At 39.7% G+C, this 23,432-nt stretch overlaps 1 protein-coding gene across 1 annotated transcript in view; it reads left to right on the forward strand.

Moving 5' to 3' along the window:
• The first annotated feature begins 3,887 nt into the window (after window positions 1–3,887).
• The window catches only part of USP33 (ubiquitin specific peptidase 33), a 58,766-nt gene continuing 39,221 nt past the window's right edge, over window positions 3,888–23,432 (forward strand). Inside the window, exon 1 of the mRNA XM_020892007.2 lies at window positions 3,888–3,975. The gene's annotated coding sequence lies outside the window, so the exon portion shown is untranslated. The remainder of the gene's footprint in view (window positions 3,976–23,432) is intronic.

Consider the following 23,432-nt stretch of genomic DNA (forward strand, 5'->3'; position numbering starts at 1 on the left):
AAGTCAAAAGATACTCAGAATAACAGGAAAGTTTGGCCTTGAAGTACAAAATGAAGCAGGGAAAAGGCTAAGAGAATTTTGTCTCTCTGGTTGGGGAACAAAGATATCACAAGCTGTGTGGCATGGCCAAAAAAACAAAACAAAACAAAACCTTGTAAGATGGCAAACTAAAAAAAATGAATGTTAAAGAGTTCGTAACTCCAGGGAAAAAACTAAAGGCTTTGACAAACATTTTGTCTGAGGAATAGGGAGGGATCCTTACAGACATTCAGGGAGAATAATGAGAGAGAACAAAATTGTTTTCTGCTTGCTCCCTTCCAAATACAGTGTGTTCATCAAATTAGGAACCACGATTTAATTAGATTTCTGTCACTTATTGGGGCTTTCTAGTAGCTCAGATGGTAAAGAATCTGCCTGTAATGCTGGAGACCCTGGTTTGATCCTTGGGTCAGGAAGATCTCCTAGAGAAGGGAATGGCTACCCACTCCAGTACCCCTTGCCTGGAGAATTCTATGAACAGAGGAGCCTGGGGGGGTACAGTCCATGGGGTTGCAGAGTCGGACACCACTGACCAACTATTTACCTTATCTTACCTGTCACTTATAACCAAAGACGTATTCTAAAGCGTCAGTTTTAGTTTAAACAGGGTTTCTCAACAGTGTCACTAATAACATTTTGGACTCCCTTGTCAGGTTAATGCAAAGGAATGTTTCTTTTTTTCTCTACTCCTCTTCAAGGATGTCGCCAAATATCCACCAGGCGGCCAATGTCAACTGCCCCCAGTTGAAAGCCAACAAAAGTTTGTGTCCTTCAGTACTAATCTCTGAGAATATTGGGAACAAGAGAGAAATACATACAGTTCAGAGAAAATAGGCAAAGAACTAAATGCACACAAAAATCTTGAAATAATTCAAATTCATAATAAATTCTCTGAAGGAAACAAATGTGATACTAAAATGAGAAATAATGGAGTGAAGAGTGCTACTTTATTTATTTGTTTTAGGAGTGCTACTTTGTTTTTCTTTAATGTTTGTTTGTTTATTCAGCTGTGTCAGATCTTAGTGGAACATGGGATCTTTCATTGTGGCCCACAGACTCTCCAGTTGTGGTGCATCGGTTTAAGTTGCTCTGCGGCAGGTGGGACCTTAGTTCCCTGACCAGGAATTGAACCTGAGTCCCCTGCATTGCAAGGCAGATTCTTAACTACTTGGACCACCTGGGGAGTTCTCAAGAGTGCTACTTTAAACAGAGAATATCTAGGTAAGAGTTAGGTAAATGAGGGATTGGAGTTCGGAGTATCTGGTCAAATTATATCTGATACAAGTGTATCTGAGGGAACAGCATTTGTAAAGGCTTTTTCAGTCTCAAGTACAGGAGCATTGAAATGTATGTTTTGTGCTTTGCTATTTTACTTGCCCTTAGTTGCAAAAATGAGGTGTTTGTTTTGATGTTCATTCCCTGCCCTCTGCCCCACCCCCATCCCCATTTGGAGAGCCTTCACTATCTGGCCTGATGCATGACTTCAGGGTGTACAGTTCACATCACGCTAGACACAGGTGGTACTTCCAGAGTTCTGTGCCAGAATTAATGTGATTCAGCTGGGTGTCCACTCTATGGAATGTATAATCTCTCCTGTCTGAGAGGGAGTTGATAGATTTCCCGGTGACAGCATCCTTCCTTATGGCCTATTGTTGAGGTATTGTTTGAAGAAAAGTAAGGAATTAAGGATTCTAGATATAAAGGGGTAAAAGGATAAATGTAAACCAAGCTCCTCCATCCATGGGATTCTCCAGGCAAGAATACTGGAGTGGGTTGCCATTTCCTTCTCCAGGGGATCTTCCCGAATCAGGGATCGAACCCAGGTCTCCCGCATTGCAGGTAGATACTTTAACCTCTGAGTCATCATGGAAGCCTTAGATATAAAGGGATAAAAGGATAAATGTAAACCAGGGGTTGGCAGGAAGGGTGGGAATTCATTAAAGTTAAAAGTGGGAGAGCTACTGCATTGTCAGTGTGAATTTGTTTCATTTTTAAGGACTGATCCATAGCAAGGACTAGACCTGGTGTCCAAATGAAAGGCACATGCCTGTTGTCATCTAGGCAATGAGTCACACCTGCCTTGAAAAGTCACATCATTTGTTTTCCCTTTGCCCTAGAATTCCTGCAGGACAGATAAGTCAAAGAGGAAAAGAGGATGTTGATTATTAAGCAGGTTGGTGGGAAGACTTTGGGTCTGAGCTAAATTTGCTTGAATTCTGCAATAACATAACATAACTGATACATTTTCAATGCAGGAATTTTTGGAGCAATGACTTTTGCCTTTTGTCTATTTAGTGTCTTAATAATTCATGGAAATATATACATGTATATACACATTTATATATGAGCTCTTTACTTGTTACATTGATACATATTTCAAATATCTTCTCCTACTTGCTGACTTAACTTTTTCATCTCTTTATAGTGTCTTTTGATGCAGAGATGACTTTTTTATAGGTGACAATTTTTGCCAGCAATGTTACTTAATAATGGAAACAGTTTCAAACCTCCTTTTTCAAAATGCTCTCTTCATTGCACAAGTTTCTTTCAAAAAGCAGTTCTCACTCATTTTTGAAACACAGCTTTTACTCTAGGACCATAGGGAAATGTATACATTAAAAAGTTGTTTTGTTAACAGCCACTTATCACCAGAACGGTTCATAAAATTTTAAAACATAAAACACTTGTCTTTTTTCAAATAAACCTATAAAACTCTCCTTTTGTCAGATAGTACTTTGCTACAAGGTGTCAGGGAACTAATGGTTTCATGAAATAAAAATTAAACACATTGCTGACATCTTCCAGTATGTAAACTGCAATATTTTGAAATATGCCAACAGTCAGTTAACCCAGGATAGGTTGTGGTGCAAACTGAGGACTCGGTGTCAGTCCCTACAAAGGAAGATGGCAAAAGTTCATTCCTTTCATTTTCACCATATGAATAGAATCAGAAGCTCCCATATTCTCTATTTGTTCCTGACGGAGATGGATCATCTTGATGATCCATAACACTTGAGTACAAGCTCCCATTTTGGAGACCAAAAAGTTAGAAATAAACAGACACGTTGAAATTGACAATTGGAACAATTAATATTAATTGTTTTATTGTTTGCATATTAATAAATTGAATGGATTTTAACAGGTCCATAAATTATTAATAGAAAGCAGATCTCTTTTTTTTTTTTTGGCAGATGTCTTTAAATGCTTTAGTCACTAAGCAGATACTAAGGTTTCAATAAATATTTGATCTGATCTTGATTTTGGCCTAAGGGAAAACGGGAGAGATGAATTTCTACTTTGTAGATGTGGAAAAAGAAACACAATGACTATCAGAGCCTAGGTCCTAAGATGTTGGGAGAAGAGAGAGAGGAAGGAAAAAGTGTTGAATTAACTAAACTGGTATTTCTTTGCCCCTTTAGTGGGCAGCCTAAACGCAAATTCTGTAATGCATCGAGACAGACCTGTTAATGGTCGTAGTATGACTGTACAAGAGGGCGAGAACTCGTGTAGAAACGAAGTGTCCCAAATCTAAAATTGCTCTACAGGTACACGCTGCCCGAGCCGTTATCTCCTTAGGATGTCTCAGCGGGGACAGCAGCCTGGGTCTCCACACCTGGACCCGGCCGCCGCGGCCACGCCCCGGAGACGGGGCGGGCTCTCCTCGCAGCCCCGCCCTCCCCGCCCTCCCCGCCCTCCCGCAACTCCCCAGACGCCTGCGGCGACGGCGGGGACACCGGAAGGAGCGGCAGCTGCTGCGGGAAGTGGCTGGTGCGGGAGGCGGGGGGCCCGCGGGCTAAGCTGCAGAGCTGTTTTCCGGCGCGCAGGACGCGAAGCCTCCCGTCTCCTAGGTCAGGAGAAGAAAAGAGGAGTTGGTGAAGGTGCGGCCACAGGCCGCCGTTGGCCGCGCTGGCGGGGCCCGTAGGGAAGGCCGTGGAGGTGAGCGCGACGCTGCTGGGAGGGGCGCGGGGCCGAAGGGCGCCCGCCTGCAGCCAGGGGCGGGTCTGTGTTCTCGCTGCCGCGCGCTGGGGCTGTGGCTGCTGTAGCGGCCTCTTTTTCTTGATTCCGGATGGTGGTGAGCGCGCGAGTGGATAGAAGGCCTAGGCCGCTCCAGTGCTCTGCGCTGATGATTGGTGGCCGCCCCGGTAGGGGTCGGCGGAGGACGCGAGTCAGTCGTAGGTTTGAGGAAGGGTTCCCAGGGTGCGCTTCCCTGGGAGGCAGGAGGGGTCAGGCGAGTCCCTGAGAGGGTCTCCGCTCCTTTCCTCTGTCCGCATTACAGCTTGCCAGCCCCGCACGTTGGGCGCGGAAGACTGGAAGCCCCGCAGCGCGCTGGCTCCGGGGTTCTGGTTTCGCTTTGCCGCACAGTTGAGGTGATCGGACCCATTCGTGCAGCCCCAGGGGCCCCGTTATTCTTTGTTGTCAACGGGAAAACCTAGGCGGCGTCGTCCCTGGAATTTTTCTTCGATGAATATTTAATCCCGACTGTTTTCATAGGTTACGGTAGCCCTTGCGGTCTGTCCATCCGCAGCTTTTGTTTGAGTCAGTTTCCATGGTGTGTGGTTTCCCAGACCTTTACTCTTAACATGTTTACCTACTATAAAATGCTTTTCTTTGAATGATTGTTGGATGACTCTGGTGCTTTACACTCAAGTTATTTTTAGGGTTTATGTTTTCATATAATCAGTATAAGGCTAGGAAATTGGGACAGTGACAACACCACCGGCAGGCGCGTAGGCTCTAAACTGACGCTAAATTTTACCACAAGGATCTCTAGACTTCTTGCTTAATAGATGTATAGAATTGTAGAATTTTTTAGTTTGATCAGATTATTTTTCTTTTAAGGAAAATTTGTTTCAAAAAATAATGAGGCTATCCTAGTTCGTTTGTGGTTGAAGCAGAAGGTCTGACCAAAGCAAATAATCAGCTATTTGGTCTGAACATAATATGAATATTGTTAGTGAATTCATGCTGTTAATATAAACATGGGGGAAAATGGAAATCTTATTGAAAGACAATGCTAATCTTAAGAAAAAGCAATAGGAATAAATTGTACTACACCAGGGGCTTTATGTTATTTTACTTTGGCAGGATTGAAAAAAAATGGACAGTACAAGAAATATTCCAGAAATAAATTATTTGACCTCTTGCCAAATGCAGGAGAGATAGTCTGCTTAAGATTGCTTCTTATTTTTTATCTGGTTTAGAGCCAGCTTTCACTTTTTTGTCTTTTGTGATTCTTTATAATCTATTTGTAAATGCATTTAATGGCATTAGATTGTAGTAGATAAATTATTTTAATCATTTGAAATGCAACGTTGAGATGATTTTAACATTTATGTATTGCTGTTGTAATTTTTAGTGACTTTTCAAATGTACAATCTTATTTGATCCGCATGCCTGTTCTCTGAGTTAGGAATGCCAAGAAGTAAAGCCTTTTCCCACAACAGAGACATTTTGAGATTGTGTAAGGATTAGAATTTCTCTAAAGCCTGAAATAATCTTGCTGAAATAACCTTTGATATAAATTGGAATTCAGCTAGATTTTGGAGTACTGTGAACTATAACGTGACAGACTGTGGACTCTTAAAGGACATGAAGAACATAAATGGTGAAAGATTTTTGGTGAGAAATGTGAAATGTAGTCATTTCTTAAAAATAAAGGAATAAATAGCAGCTTTTTTTTGGTGTAGATTTTTTGACTTTTTTTTTTTTAATTTGGCTGCGCTGGGTCTTAGTTGTGGCATGTGGCATCTAGTTGCCTGACCAGGGATCAGACTCAGGCCACCTGCATTAGGAACTCAGAGTCTTAACCACTGGACCACAGTGAAGTCCCTCATGTAGTTTTTAAACTTTTTTTTTAAAGTCTGCATGCAATTTCAGGAGCATTTTGATAAGTAGTTGAAAAGAGAATGAGATGAGTACAGTTGGTTTGTCTATAAATTTATGAATTTATGAATACAAAATCTATGAATTTTGTACAATATAGTGTGCGTGTGTGAGCGTGTGTATATCAGGAGAACTAATACTTAAGAGACAATGCATATGTCAAAATAACTGTTCTTTTCAAAAGTTACTTTAGAATGCCAAGCAGGTCAGATTCTGTGGGTCTATCAGGGAAAACCCTCTGGAAAATACAAAAAGTGAAACATGGTTTCAGCCCTTAGAGTCAGATTTGTAGTCAGGCTTGGGTAATTTTTTTTACAACTATGGTAAGGTTGTATACGGTATTATGGTATTATAATCAGGTATTTATGGTATTATAATCATATAATCATGCTATGGTATTATAATCAGGAATTTAGGTGAGGAAGACATACTTGTGATTGAATCTTGATAGAGATGACATTTGACATCTGTGAACTTTGGAGGATTTTCAACAGGAGGACATTTCTAATGAACAGATTATCGTGTTCCTGGGAAGGTACAACTTATATTTGAGAAAGGATCAGTAGAGCAATTTGGCTGATCATAAGTTATGGTTTATATAAGCTAGTAGTAAGAGATGAAAAAATTTTGAAAGCCGTTATTGAAGATGTTTTGTTAGAAGAAGTGTGTGATTCAGGCTTCCCAGGTGGTGCTGCTGCTGCTGCTACGTTGTTTCAGTCGTGTCCGACTCTGTGTGACCCCATAAACGGCAGCCCACCAGGCTCTCCTGTCCCTGGGATTCTCCAGGCAAGAACACTGGAGTGGGTCGCCATTTCCTTCTCCAATGCATGAAAGTGAAAAGTGAAAGTGAAGTCGCTCAGTCGTGTCCGACTCTTAGCGACCCCATGGACTGCAGCCCACCAGGCTCCTCCGTCCATGGGGTTTTCCAGGCAAGAGTACTGGAGTGGGGTGCCATTGCCTTCTCCGCCCAGGTGGTGCTAGTGGTAAAAAAAAAAAAAAAAAAAACCCTGCCGATGCAGGAGACATAAGAGATAAAGGTTCGATCCCTGAATGAGGGCATGGCAACCAACTCCAGTATTCTTGCCTGGAAAATCCCATGGACAGAGGAACCTGGTGGGCTACAGTCCATAGGGTCACAAAGAGTCAGATTCGACTGAAGTGACTTAACACACACACATAGTATGTGATCCACAGAATAAGCTGTGATTTGGGAGAGGATTGAGACCAAGAGAACACTTGAGCAGCTTTAGGCTGAACAAGATCTTGATAGTGTCACTTTAGTGACCCTTCTAGTTCCTCTGAAGTGCTATCTTGAAAGCAGACCTGGATATAACGTGAATGTAGGTGAGATGCCAGGAAGCATAAGGGTAAAGAGTCAGGAAAGGGGGAAAAAGCCAGTGATGGGCAACTGGGGGTTTAATCCTGTGGAAATTTTTGTAGAACTGCCTCAGAATTGTCCTAGCAAATGAAAGGTAGCTGGGGAGTTTTTCTGCCTATTCCCAGGCCTCACTGATTGAGATTGTCCCTCTGTTGCCTTGGCTAGAGCTGGGCAAGCTCCTGTTTGGCTGGAGAACTTACAAGCAGAGAAGTGTTGAAGTTGGGAAGCCAGCAGAATACTCCGTGCCAGCTCAAGGTGAGCTGACGGGATGGGGGCCAGATGTCAACAGTGTCTGTCAGTAGGCATTGTCATTAAATAATCCGGATGTGAAATGAAAGCCTCAATTTAGGTGGAGACCTAGAAGAAATGTGAGTTGAGAAGTGATCAGAGAAGTAAGTGGTAGAATTTGGTAGCTGATAGAATATAGAACATGAAGAGGTACTCTAAAAAGGCACTGAGGTTTAAGAGTTAGATAACTTGTGATTGAGGAGGATTGACAGATATCAAATTGCCAGTATCCGCTGGATCATCAAAAAAGCAAGAGAGTTCCAGAAAAACATCTATTTCTGCTTTATTGACTACGCCAAAGCTTCGACTGTGTGGATCACAATAAACTGTGGAAAATTCTGAAGGACATGGGAATACCAGACCACCTGACCTGCCTCTTGAGAAACCTGTATGCAGTTAGAACTGGACATGGAACAACAGACTGGTTCCAAATAGGAAAAGGAGTACGTCAAGGCTGTATATTGTCACCATGCTTATTTAACTTATATGCAGAGTACATCATGAGAAACGCTGGGCTGGAGGAAGCACAAGCTGGAATCAAGATTGCCGGGAAAAATATCAATAACCTCAGATATGCAGTTGACACCACCCTTATGGCAGAAAGTGAAGAGGAACTAAAAAGACTCTTGATGGAAGTGAAAGAGGAGAGTGAAAAAGTTGGCTTAAAGCTCAACATTCAGAAAACTAAGATCATGACATCTGGTCCCATCACTTCATGGGAAATAGATGGTGAGACAGTGGAAACAGTGTCAGGCTTTATTTTTTTGGACTCCAAAATCACTGCAGATGGTGACTGCAGCCATGAAATTAAAAGACGCTTACTCCTTGGAAGGAAAGTTGTGACCAACCTAGATAGCATATTAAAAAGCAGAGACATTACTTTGCCAACAAAGGTCCATCTGGTCAAGGCTATGGTTTTTCCATTGGTCATGTATGGATGTGAGAGTTGGACTGTGAAGAAAGCTGAGTGCCGAAAAATGGATGCTTTTGAACTATGGTGTTGGAGAAGACTCTTGAGAGTCCCTTGGACTGCAAGGAGATCTGAACAGTCCATCCTAAAGATCAGTCCTGGATGTTCACTGGAAGGACTGATGCTGAAGCTGACACTCCAATACTTTGGCCACCTGATGCAAAGAGCTGACTCATTGGAAAAGACCCTGATTGTGGGAGGGATTGGGGGCAGGAGGAGAAGGGGACAATAGAGAATAAGATGGCTGGATGGCATCACCAACTCGATGGACATGGATTTGAGTAAACTCCGGGAGTTGGTGATGGACAGGGAGGCCCGGCGTGCTGCAATTCATGGGGTCGCAAAGAGTCGGACACGACTGAGCGACTGAACTGAACTGAACTGACAGGCCACTGACATTCAGATTAGTTTTTTCAGGAGCATAAAGAATTACAGGGTGTTGGAGAGTGTTGATAAAGTCGAGTGTAGATGACTAATCATTCAAAAGGGCAGGTAGGGTGGAGATTTGAACAGTGCTGCCACCTGCACTAGATATGTAGTGCCTGACCTATACTTGATCAGGCCTTTGTTAAATTAACCTCTAAGTTCCTGGGGCTAGCGCACTCCTGAAATATGTCAATGTGGTGAAAATATGGGACTAAATGTGACATAAAGTAATACAGTTTTTACCTGTAAAATCCTGAAGAAAGAATTGCTAATATTTTTAGCAGAGGCATTATTTAGATGAATAAATTTTGATTTTTTAAAAAAATAATCAACAGTATTTTGATAAAGACAAAAAATCAACAAGATTTCTTAGAATGGTTCTCATTCGAATATGGCGGTTGCCTTTGTTTTTCTATGATTCTATATGTTCTAAAGTAGTTTTAATGTTATATTGTGTTAATAGTCCATAATGTTGATAGCTGTTAATTTAATTACCTTTCCATCTTGCTTAAGTCAGAAGTGACTTAAGGTGGAAATTACCGTCAGCTGGTTTTTGCTTCTGTTAGCGCTCTTTTACTCATTCATTTTTGTTCTCCATTTCTCTTCTTCTCCCTTCCTCCTCCCCCTAGTGTTTGTCACAATTATTTCAACTAGATTAGGTTACGGTTGACTATACTTTGCCATTATTGGACAGTTTTTTTTTCTTTATGGCGAATGCTGATTGATGTTTATACATCTCAACTAAGGAATTTAATTTAAAGCTAGTTTGCTAGATTAGAGCTATGCAGTTTGGGTGATTTACTGTGGCAGTGTTCAGTAAGATAAGGTTCTAGAACAGAAAGATTGCAAGTGGAGAAATTAGGAAATTATATAGTTCTCTTAGTTCAGTCGCTCAGTCATGTCTGACTCTTTGCGACCCCATGAACTGCAGCACGCCAGACCTCCCTGTCCATCACCAACTCCTGAAATTTACCCAAACTCATGTCCGTTGAGTTGGTGATACCATCCAACCATCTCATCATCTGTCATCCCCTTCTCCTCCTCCCCTCAATCTTTCCCAGCATCGGGGTCTTTTCAAATGAGTCAGCTCTTTGCATCAGGTGGCTAAAATATTGGAGTTTCAGCTTCAACGTCAGTCCTACCAGTGAACAACCAGGACTGATCTCCTTTAGGATGGACTGGTTGGATCTCCTTGCAGTCCAAGGGACTCTCAAGAGTCTTCTCCAACACCATAGTTAAAAAGCAACTGTCATGTTAAGCTAGAGAGGATAGTCTTATTCCTCCTCACGTTTTTGTGTCTGAAACTGATGCCTTGAACTACATTTTCCTGGTTCATTGAATTCCCCAGCTCCACTCTAAGATATCTGTTTTCACAATTTCTCCACTTTCTTCAAGCCTCTTTTCCCAGTTCTTACTTCCAACTGATATCTTGCTTTCCTACCTAATGGAGAAAATAAAAGAAATTAGAGGAGAACTTCCACACATGCACACCACCACCACCACATACCAAAAGGTCTCCACATCCTCCAGCTCCCCCCTGTTGCTGAGGATGTATTGTTTACCTTCACTCTAAGGGCCACCCTCCACCTGTGCTTTCGCTCCTGACCCCACTCATCCTTGACCCCAAGGGCTGTAGCCTACCAGGCTCCTCTGTCTGTGGAATTTTCCAGGCAAGAACCCACAGGAGTGGGTTGCCATGTCGTTCTCTAGGGGATCTTCCTGACCCAGGGATCGAACTGGTGTCTCTTGCATCTCTTGCTTTGGCAGGCAGATTCTTTACCACTCGCACCAGGAACAGGAAAATTAGATTAATACTAAATTTCTTTTTCTGCTTTATGGTTTGAAGGAAAATTAAGAATGATTAAGGAAAGACATAACACTGTGAGATCTGTGCGAAGATTTTAAAGAGTATGTTTACTAGAATATTTGTTTAAAGGACAGGAAACAATTCTTAAAAGTAAGTCCTCAATAGCAGATTTTATAAATTAAAAGTATCCACAAACACTTATTATGGACTGATTTAGAATAAACCCAAACCTTTCTGCTTATTATTGTACTCTTTTCACCTATACTTCTATTGTCAATATTTTTGGTTTGCTTTTGTTGGGTAGCAATTTTCTTCTGTTGTAAATATGGAAAAATTAGCTATTAGCTTATTGCTGTTGAAATAATTTTTAAACCTAATATTTAAAATAGTACAGTTGAACTAATCAGATTAGTTGTAGTAATGGAACAGTTATGTAGGCTGAAACTGACAGACAAATCAATTTTTCTGTAGTCAGAGAATTATTAGAACTGATTTTGGGCCAAAATGCTGTCCTTTGAAACACCTAACGGTTGGGTTTTCAGCCTCTGTGTGTAACAATGATGGGGAACATCCTACTTTCCAGGACTTTTTTGGTTGGGGAGTGGTGGCATATGGTGTGGTTTGCTGGATCTTTGATCCCCAGCCAGGGATTGAACCAAGGCCTAGGCACTGAAAGTGCTGCATCCTAATCACTGGACCTCCAGGAACTCCCCTCTAGTCCTCCAGCCTTTGCCTTCTGCTGTCTAACTATTCATACTTGCGGTTTTTCCAGATAAATAGCTAGCATTTATTGAGTACTTACTGTCACTCTGTTCCAAGTAATTTATATCAATATATGTTAACATATGTGTTATACCCACAACTCCACAAGGTAGACTTTTGTAATTATGTCAGTTTTATGGATGAGGGAACTGAGGAACAGAGAAGTGACTTAACACTTCTCACAAACCTAGGACACGGTGGAGCTTGGATATGAGTCAGGCCCTTAATTAGGCTTCCTTTGGCAACTTTACTTTTAGCCGTAGTGTTGTCTTATCATGATACAATTTTCATATTATTTAAGACTGTGGAAGGCATTTGTATTCTGTAGCTTTTAGTATTCGTCATAAATAATACATTGGAGATATAATCTTAGTTTACGTGTACAATAAAACTGGCTACTCTTTTTGTTCTGAAACCTATTGTTCTGTTGATAAATTGAGCAAGAACTGTACTGTTGTTTCATTCATCTTCTGTAGCATCTAGAATCTAAATACTTGAAACCCTTTTCTGGCCTTACTTTAGACAGTAGACTCTTTGAATCCCAATATAGAATATTTTATCCATCCTTGTTAATTTTAGCTCACTTTTCTGAAATAAACTTTTTTTTGTAAAATTATTTTTATAATTAGATTTCACTAGCCTGCCTTCCGTGTCTTTATCCATATTTTTGTTAAAAATATTGATGAGTTCTGCCATCTGCTGTTACAGACTTTCTTCTGGATTATATTAATCTTTATGTAGCTAATGAATTAGCAACTAGTTCTCCTGACATAAATTTTTTTCTCGCAGTTTCTTGACTCTGATTCTTTATAAATAGCTTTACATTTTAGAATAGACTTGATATTCAGTAGCTAAGTTGTGTCCAGTTCTTTGTAACCCCATGGACTGCAGCACACCAGGCTTCCCTGTCCTTCACTATCTCTGGTGGTTTGCTCAAACTTGTATCCATTGAGTTGGTGATGCCATCCAATCGTCTCATCCTGTCGCCCTTCTCCTCCTGCCTTCAATCTTTCCCAGCCTTGGGGTCTTTTCCAGAGTTGGCTCTTTGCATCATCAGGGGACCACAGTATTAGAGCTTCAGCTTCAGTATCAGTTTTCTCAGTGAATATTCAAGGTTGATTCCTTTAGGATTGACTGGATTGATCTCCTTGCTGTCTAAGGGACTCTCAAGAGTATTCTCCAACATTACAGTTTGAAAGCATCAATTCGTTGGTGCTCAGCCTTCTTACGGTCCAACCCTTACATTTACATGGCTACTAGAAAAACAATAGCTTTGACTTTATGGATCTTAGTCAACAAAAGGATGTCTCTGCTCTTTAATATGCTGTCTAGGTTTGTCATGGCTTCCCTGGTGGCTCAGATGGTATAGAATTCACCTGCAGTGCGGGAGACTTGGGTTTAATCCCTGGGTTGAAGAGGTTCCCTGGAGGAGAGCATGGCAGCCCACTCTGGTATTCTTGCCTGGAGAATCCCCATGCACAGAGGATCCTGGTGGGCTACAGTCCGTGAGGCCACACAGAATTGGACATGACGTGAATGACTGAGTGCACACACACTACATTTGTCATACCTTTTCTTCCACGGAGTGTCTTTTAATTTTGTGTCTGCAGTCAGTGTCCACAGTGATTTTGGAGCCCCCAAAATACAATTTGCCACTTTTCCCCCATCTGTTTGCTTTGAAGTGATGGGACCAGATGCCATGATCTTGGAATAGGCTAGATAATGGATTACAGGCAGTTCTTCAATATTAAGAGATTCTCCTAAGGTTATCAACTATTAATATGTCTGATGTATAACAAATATTGATAACACTGGTCCCTATGCCTTTCCATGTTAAAATTTGAATGTCTACTATTCTGTTAGTAGGATGACCAGGTTAGAATTTGGGGCCTGAAACTTGGAGATTGTACTGCTAAAATATCACCCACTGCCTTAAAAATCAGAGAAGGCAATGGCAACCCACTCCAGTACTCTTGCCTGGAAAATCTCATGGATGGAGGAGCCTGGTGGGCTGCAGTCCATGGGGTCGCTAAGAGTCAGACACGATTGAGCGACTTCACTTTCACGCATTGGAGAAGGAAATGGCGACCCACTCCAGTGTTCTTGCCTGGAGAATCCCAGGGATGGCGGAGCCTGGTGGACTGCCGTCTGTGGGGTCGCACAGAGTCGGACACGACTGAGGCAACTTAGCAGCAGCAGCCTTAATAGTAGTATCTTCAGAAACAGTTTTAAATTTGGATGAGTGGTTGAGTCCCTGCCAAAGCTGTACATAATACAGAATAAATGCTGTCATTTCAGTCTAGAAGATTGTTCCCATCTTTATGACTGAGGAGATTTCAGATTGTCTAGATATGGTAGAAAGAGGGAAAAGTTGCGTGATAAAGATTGCACATTGAGGTCAAATTATTGAAAGCTTTAATTTCCACGCAAAGCTTGATTATTTTTTTTTTTTTTTTGCTCTGTAGTGATTCCCAGCCTTTGATCCACAGCTTCTAAAGGAGTCTTAGAGTTTTGTGGGTTCTGTATTTGTAGACTGAACAAATAGCTTTTTCATGTAGTTTTTGTTTTTACTGCTTTCATTTTGCTTGTCTTTTTTAATGTCTAGTTCCTGTCTTCCTCGAACAAACTTTCAGACCAGAATGAAAGCATGTGTGCCTTCTTTCTTTTGGTGTACACTTTTAGAGGAAATTGAAGTAGTTGATGACTCCCGTTGTCTTACCCTCCTTTATCTGAATGCCCTACTCTAAATGTTCTTTATCTACAGAAGGGAAAAAAGAATGATTTTGTTACCATAGAGAATTAAGTAAAGCTAAATAACTAGAATATGAAGGGCCTTCTATTTTGATAGTGTTGTCTTTAATTATAGAGAATACTAAATAGCCTTGATACAAATGGTTAGCTTTTCTTTTTTTACATGTATTAATTCTCATTCAGTTCAGTTCAGTTGCTCAGTCGTGTCCGACTCTTTTTGACCGCATGAATCGCAGCACACCAGGCCTCCTCTCCATCACCAACTCCTGGAGTCTGCCGAAACCCATGTCCATCGAGTCGGTGATGCCATCCAGCCATCTCATCCTCTGTTGTCCCCTTCTCCTCCTGCCCCCAATCCTTCCCAGCATCAGGGTCTTTTCCAGTGAGTCAACTCTTCGCATGAGGTAGCCAAAGTATTGGAGTTTCAGCTTCAACATCAGTCCTTCCAATGAATACCCAGGACTGATCTTCTTTAGGATGGACTGGTTGGATCTCCTTGCAGTCCAAGGGACTCTCAAGAGTCTCCTCCAACACCACAGTTCAAAAGCATCAATTCTTCAGGGCTCAACTTTCTTCACAGTCCAACTCTCACATTCATACACGACCACTGGAAAAACCGTAGCCTTGACCAGACGGACCTTTGTTGGCAAAGTAATGTCTCTGCTTTTTAATATGCTGTCTAGGTTGGTCATAACTTTCCTTCCAAGGAGCAAGCGTCTTTTAATTTCATGGCTGCAGTCACCATCTGCAGTGATTTTGAAGCCCCCCAAAATAAAGTCTGGCACTGTTTCCACTGTCTCCCCATCTATTTCCCATGAAGTGATGGGACCAAATGTCATGATCTTAGTTTTCTGAATGTTGAGCTTTAAGCCAACTTTTTCACTCTCCTTCACTTTCATCAAGAGTCTTTTTAGTTCCTCTTCACTTTCTGCCATAAGGATGGTGTAATCTGCATATCTGAGGTTATTGATATTTTTCCCGGCAATCTTGATTCCAGCTTGTGCTTCTTCCAGCCCAGTGTTTCTCATGATGTACTCTGCATGTAAGTTAAATAAGCAGGGTGACAATATACAGCCTTGACGTACTCGTTTTCCTATTTGGAACCAGTCTTTTGTTCCATGTCCAGTTCTAACTGTTGCTTCTTGACATGCATACAGGTTTCTCAAGAAGCGGGTCAGGTGATCTGGTATTCCCATGTCTTTCAGAATTTTCCACAGTTTATTGTGATCCACACAGTCAAAGGCTTTAGCATAGTCAATAAAGCAGAAATAGATTGTTTAAATACCAGAACATTAATTGCAGAACAGAGAGAACTAATCTTTCCCTCGTCCTCTTTTCTTCTTTGAGGCAACATTCAGAGTACATAACCTTCAAGGCTATATTTTTGTGCTTTTACAGTGGATGTGTACATACAGATAGATACAATGTACTATTGTTATGCATGTTTTCTTTTGTGTTTTTTTTTGGTTAAACTTTGCTTTTTCTTCTTTTTTTTTAATTGAAGTATAGTTAATTTACAATGTTGTATTAGTTTCTGGTGTACAGCAAAGTGATTCTGTTATATATATATATATATATATACCTTCTTTTCTATCTTGTTTTCCATGATAGTTTATTACAAGATGATATAGTTCTCTGTACTATACAGTAAGTAGGACCTTGCTTATCTATTATACATATAGTACTTTGTATCTGCTAATCCCAAATTCCTAAATTAGCTCTCTCTCATGTTTTAAACTTTTACTTCAGTAATATCATAGAGAATGTAACATTGTGCATCTTCCTTTTTTTCCATTCAACGTTAAGTCGTTTAGATCTATGAAAAGTGAAAGTGAAAGCTCTCAGTCGTGTTGGACTCTTTCGACCCTGTGGACTGTAGCCTATGAGGTTACTTCGTGCATGGGATTTTCCAGGCAAGAGTACTGGAGTGGGTTGCCATTTCCTGACCCAAGGGTCGGACCTGGGTCTCCTGGATTGCAGGAAGACGCCTTTACGTCTGAGCCACCAGGGAAGCTCCTTCAGATGTGCGCATGTTGATGAACTGTCCGTCCAGTGCATGACGGGTAGTAACAAGTTAAGCTGTTGTGTGATAGTCAGTCGTGTGTATTCATTCTTGTATGATGGACTTAAAACACTTTACCATCAAAAGTGAGGTTTATAGAAATAAGTGAGGTTACATACTATCTAGAAAACAATGAGGAGAATATTTCTATCTTATTGGCAAACATTGGTATTTAGAGGAAAATCTATAGTTTAAATACTTTTATTATTAACTAAATAAAGCTAAGGGAATTCAGTACCCATATTTAGGGATTAAGAAAATAAAACAAAAACCAATTAGGACATGCAGATTAAAGATAAAACTGTAATTAATGGAATTGGAAATAGCAAAACAAAAACAGTGGGAAGGATAAATCCCAGAGCTGGTTCTTTACAAGGACTGATGAATTATTAATAGATAAACCTCATATAAGGGGAAAAAAAATTGGAGTAAAAATATGCAATATTAAGAATGAGAAAGGAAACATCATAGATACCTAGATATAGGAGGGATTAATGGAATCATATTCAAACTTTCAGAATATTACATGTTATGCCATGATGCCAAAGTTGAAAATTAAGGTAAATGGATAATTTTATAGCAAAATATAAATTAGTAGGATTGATCCAAGAAGTGGAATACTTGACCAATTCTCCATCAGGGATTGCAAAGTCCGTTGAAAGTTGTTCCTTGAATGAGGCAGCATAGCAGATGGTTTCACAGCTGACTTTTATTTAATTTATAAACAACATCATAAGTTTTAAAAAAACTATTCTATGTTATTGAGGATGCAAAACTACTCAGTGCATTCTGTGAAGCACACATACTTTTATCCTAAATAAAAATAATGCTTATTAGCTGATAGAATTTAGATATGAAGTAACTGACTAACTATACATTTTGACTCAATAGGATATATTGCATCAATGCAAAGATCGTTAGTGTTAAATTTGTTAATATAATAGAGTATCAACAAATGAAACAAAGAATATAGTAAGCCATCAGTAGCTGCTGAAAAGGCATTTCATAGAGTTCATTAAGACCATTTCTAACTAATACGATACTGTAAATCAACTAAACTGCAGTTTTTAGATAGACCATTTCAAATTTTTTAAATGTAAGCAAATTAAGAATAGAAAGAAATTATAGAAAATACCCTAAATGGCAAAAGATTAATATAAGGACCCTGACATAGGTGCTCACATCACCTTTATATTCAGATTGCCTTTAGAGATTCTGATAGATGCCTTAATACAGTAAAATTAAATAACTGATATTAATATTGGAACATAAGAGGTAAAATTATCAGATTTTCTAGTGTATTTAGAGAGTAGCCAAGGAAGCTGAAATGGAACAGTGAAGGAAGTATGTCACCTATTCTGTTAAGAATGTTGTAGTCTCTAAATCAAATTAATAAAGTATGGGCATAGGTCAGTTAGAAAATATGTATAGAAGTACATGCAGATTTAATAAAGGTTAAAGATAATGTTACAATTCAGTAGGAAGTGGGTTCAGTTCAGTTGCTTAGTCGTGTCCGACTCTTTGCGACCCCATGGACTGCAGCATGCCAGGCCTCCCTGTCCATCACCAACTCCTGGAGTTTACTCAGACTCATGTCCGTTGAGTTGGTGATCCATCCCATATCATACTTTGTCCAACCATCTCATCCTCTGTTGTCTCCTTCTTCTCCTGCCTTCAGTCTTTCCCAGCTTCAGGGTCTTTTCAAATGAGTCAACTCTTGGCATCAGGTGGCCAAAGTATAGGAGTTTCAGCTTCAACATCAGTTCTTCCAGTGAATGCTCAGGACTGATCTTTAGGATGGACTGATTGGATCTCTTTGCAGCCCATAGGACTCTCAAAAGTCTTCTCCAACACCACAGTTCAAAAGCATCCATTCTTCAGCGCTCAGCTTTCTTTATAGTCCAACTCTCATATCCATACATGACTACTGGAAAAACCATAGCCTTGACTAGATGGACCTTTGTTGGCAAAGTAATGTCTCTGCTTTTTAATATGCTGTCTAGGTTGGTCATAACTTTCCTTCCAAGGAGCAAGCGTCTTTTAATTTCATGGCTGCAGTTACCATCTGCAGTGATAATGTCTGCCCATCTGGAAGAAAATAAATCTGGGCTCCTGTCTTAAGATAATCTCCTGATAGATTAAAGCCTTGTTTTAAAAAAATTTAATGCTATTCTATAGTTTTAGCTCTATAAATTACGGTGAAGGAAACCTTAAGATTAGAAACTCAGAAGCTGTTAGAAAATAAGAGATGTGTCTGATTTTATTAAAAATTAATACTTTTAATGATAAAGCATACCATAAGAAAGTTAATAATAGTTTTGATTGTAAGATAAACACAGGCTAATGGAATAGCATAGAACCCAGAAATAATGCACACATATGTGATCAATTTTTTAAAAAAATTTTCAGCTTTATTAAGGTATAACTGACAAAAATTTATATTTTTAAGGTGTATAATGTGGTGGTTTCATATAAATATGCATTGTAATTACCACATTCAAGCTATTAGCATTTGTTACTTCACATAGTTTTTTTCCCTTGTCAACCCCTACTCCTTCCCCTCTGGCAGCTGCCTGTTCTCTGATTTTTTTTAATCTGTTTCTGTTTTGTTTTTTAGATTATACATACATGTATTTGTCTTTATCATTCTAATTTACCTTACTTGGCATAATACCCTCTAGGTCCATCCATGTAGTCACAAATGCAAGATTTCATTCTTTCTTTAATGGCTGAGTTGTATTCAAGTGTGTGTGTGTGTGTCACATATTCTTTATCTGTTCTGTTTATGGACTTCCATATTTTGACTGTTACATTAACATTATTGGATGTCAGGATCTGCTTCTTGTGAAGGTTGCCAGTCAAGAGTGGAGTTTTGGGGCTTCCCTGGTGGTCCAGTGGCTGAGACTCCATGCTGCTAATGCAGGAGGCCTGGATTCGATCCCTGGTCAGGGAACTAGCTCCAACATGCTGCAGCTAAGACCCAGTGAAGCCAAATTACATACATACATACATACATATATATATATATATTTTTTGTGGGTTGCCTGTCCAGGTGTGTAGATCTTTACTGTATTGCATCTCTGCTCCTTCTGTCTGTTTCATGGTTCCTTCTTCATGTCTTTAGTATTGAAAAATCTTTTCTGCTTGCCTTCAGGTCATTCTCATCTATAGTTGCTCTGTAAATAGTTGTGATTTTCATGTGCAGGTGAAAGGAGGTGAACTCAAGATCCTATTTCACTATCTTAGTAAAGTATCCCTGATCAGATGTTTTTTGAAGAGTGCCAAGACCATTCAGTGGGAAAAATAACAGTCTTTTCAAGAAAGGGTATTGGGCAAACTTTATATTCAGAAGCAAAAATACAACATTGGACCTTTACCTTACCCAAACATACAAAAATTAACTTTAGTGAATCAAAGGCATAAACATAAGAACTAAAACATTTAGAAGAAAGCATAGAGGGGAAAGTTTGTGACATTGGATTTGTCAGTTATTTCTTGGATATGACATTAAAAGCACAGGCCACAAAAGTTAATAGATAAATTGAACTGTATCAAATTAGAAATTATTGTGCATCAAAGGACATAGTCAAGAGAGTGAAAAGGCCACCTATGGAATGGGTAAAAATATTTGCAAATCATATATCCAATAAGGAGTTAAATATTCAGAGTATATAAAGGATTCTTACAACTCAACAACAAAAAAGCAAACAATTAGATTTAAAAAATGACTCAGGTACTTGAATAGACATTTCTCCAAAGAAGGTGTATAAATAAATGGCTAAGAGCACGTGAAAAGATGCTCAACATTACTAATTATGGAAATGCAAATCAAAACCACAGTGGGGGAACTTCTTTTGTGGTCCAGTGGCTAGACTCTTTAGCTCCCAGTGCAGGGGGCCAGGTTCAATTCCTGGTCAAGGAACTAGATCTCACATGCTACAACTAAAAAGATCTCATGTACCACAACTAAGACCCAGCACAGCCAAGTAAATGGATGAAAAAAAAAAAAAAATATATATATATATATATTTTTTAAAGAATCACAGTGAGATATCACCACAATTGAATATTAATCAACCTGGGAAAGGAAGGAAGTTCCTGCCCATGCTATAAAATAGATAAACTTTGAGGACATTATGCTAAGTAAAATAAGCAAGACACAAAGAAAATACTATATTCCACTTGTGAAACACCCTGACTCATCAAAATTGTAGAGACAGAAAGTAAAATGGTGGTTGCCAGTGGTTGGTGGGAGGGGGAGTGCAGAGCTGCTGTGTAATGCTGTAGAGTTTCACTTTGCATTATGAAATGATTTCTGGAAATTGATTGCTCAACAGTGTGAATATACTTAATACTGCTGAACTGTACATTTACAAATGATTAGGATAGGAAACTTGTGTGGTTTTCGTAAACTTAATATTGACAAATAAGAGAAGGGAATGACAGAGGATGAGATGGTTGGATGGCATTACCGATACCAAGGACATGAGTTTGAGCAAGCTCCGGGAGAATAGTGAAGGACAGGGGAGCCTGGAGTGCTGCAATGCATGGGGTTGCAAAGAGTTGGCCACAACTTAGCAGCTGAACAATAATAGACAAATAGTAAGTTTGAAAAAAATGGTTGCAGTATAGAAGACAGGATTCCTTTTACAAGAGCTTATCAGCCCAACTGAAAGAAGGGCAAAAGATTTAAAGAACCATTAAAGAAAATTAATAAATCTAGAAGGCTATACAATTCATGAAAAGACACTCAGTCTCGTCTCACAGGTTGTCAAGGTAATGCAAATTAAAGAATCTCATGCTCCACTGACTGAGCTAGCTAGTCAAGTCTGGGCAATGCAAATGAAATACTAGTGAAATATAACAACACACTCATCAAATGACAAAAGTTTAAAAAAAGAAACAGTAAAATCTGTTGCTAGTAGAGAAAATGGTGTTGCTGTGCAGAAAATAGTATTCCTTTATGAGTGGAAATATGAGTTGTTATCGCATTTTTGGAAAGTAATCTTGCAAACTTTTTATAAACGGGCCCATGTAATACAAATACAAATATAATGACACACCCATTACATTTACGTGGATTTTTTTTTATTTTTTTTTTACATGGATTTTTAAATGACAGAATATGGAAACAAGGGAAATATCTATTATTAGAAGATTGATTGAGTGCATGTATCCATATGTGAATGCATTTCACATATATCCATGAAAATTTTGACTTGAGATTTTTAAAAATATTATTGAAGAAAAGAAAACATTACCAATATTGTTGATATTATGTGTCTCTGTATATGATTTATATCGAAATATATTGAAGCATACATACAGGTTTTATCATGCACATCTGCTGGTGATAAATTCCTTCAGCTTTTGTATGACTAAAGATGTTTTTATTTTGCCTTTGTTTTCGAAAGATGTTTTCCTATGTATGGAATTCTTGGTTGATGGTGTTCTTTCAGTAAACTCTAAAGATGTTGCTCCTCTGCCTTCTGGCTTACATGTTTCTAGTTTACATTATGGATCTTTTGGGGTTGCTTTTAAGATGTCCTTTCTGTTAACATGTTTTAAGCTACTTGTTTTTGATATGCCCTGGTATTATTTGTTCTTATGTCTTGTGTTGCTTCAATTTGGAGGTTTTTAGTTTTCATCAAATTTGGACTTTGCCACCTGAGTGATGCTCTTGTTTAATTTTCTCAATCTTTATATTTCGATGGCAACCCACTCCAGTATTCTTGCGTGGAGAGTCCCATGGATGGAGGAGCCTGGTAGGCTACAGTCCACAGGGTTGCAGAGAGTCAGACACAACTGAGCGACTTCACTTTCACTTTACTGGGTCTTCACGTTCATTTTTTTTTTTGCCTTGTCTTGTCTGCTCTTAATCTCATCCATTTTATTTTTTCACATTGATTTTTTTTTTTTTTTAACATTTAGAATTTTGATTTTGGTCCTTTTTTTCTTTTTTCCCCCTTCCAGTCTTTCATGTCTCTTATCATTTGTATCCTTGATTCTGTCTTATTTCTGGATCTCATTTTTTTTTCCCTCCCCACTGAGGGTCAGATTTTCCTTCTTTCTGTATCTTAATAGTTTTGTCGGATGCCAGACATTTTGATTTTTACCTTGTTAGGTGCTGGTTTTGTTCACTCCTTTAAATGTTCTTCATCTTTGTTCTGGGACACAGTTAATTCTCTTGGAGCAGTTTGACCCAGTAATGCTTGCTTTTGAGCTTTTTGAAGGCAGAACCAAAGTAGTCTTTCCTCTAGGGATAATTTTTCCCTGTACAAAGGCGGTGCCCTTCTGAGTTCTGTTACTTTATTCCCTCTGTATTGTGAAATCTTTCACCTCTGGCTGTGGACACACAGACAGACCTGTGCTGGCTTTGAGAATTGTTCTGTCTACCCCTTTCCTGTAGTTCTTTCCGCTCCCTGAGGTAGCTTAGTCATAGGCATGTGCTTATGAGCACTTGGATGTAAGCACAACGGTCGCCCTTTAGGAATCTCCAGAGTTGACTTACTTTTCTTTTCAGTTCTTTACTTTCTCTCACCTTGCGTGCTTGCTCAGTCGCTTCCGTCATGTCTGACTGTTTGTTACCCCATGGACTGTAACCTGCCAGGCTTCTTTGTCCATGGGATTATGCCAGCAAGAATACTGGAGTGGGTTGCCATTCCCTTTTCCAAAGGATCTTCCTGCCCCATGGATTGAACCCAGGTCTCCTGAGGCTCCTGCATTGGCAGGTAGATTATTATTATTATTATTTTAATTGAAGGATAATTGTTTCAGAGAATCTTGTTGTTTTCTGTCAGACCTCAACCTGAATCAGCCATAGGTATGCATATATCCCCTCCCTTTTGAACCTCCCTCCCGTCTCCCTCCCCACCCCACCCCTCTAGGTTGACACAGAGCCCCTGTTTGAGTTTCCTGAGCCATACAGCAGATTCCCGTTGGCTGTCTATTTTACATATGGTAATGTAAGTGTCCATGTTACTCTTTCCACACCTCTCACCCTCTGCTCCCCTCTCCCCGTGTCCATGAGTCTATTCTGTGTCTCTTTCTCCATTGCTGCCTTGCA

Source organism: Odocoileus virginianus, chromosome 5 (assembly GCF_023699985.2).
Source record: "Odocoileus virginianus isolate 20LAN1187 ecotype Illinois chromosome 5, Ovbor_1.2, whole genome shotgun sequence".
Taxonomy (NCBI): Eukaryota; Metazoa; Chordata; class Mammalia; order Artiodactyla; family Cervidae; genus Odocoileus; species Odocoileus virginianus.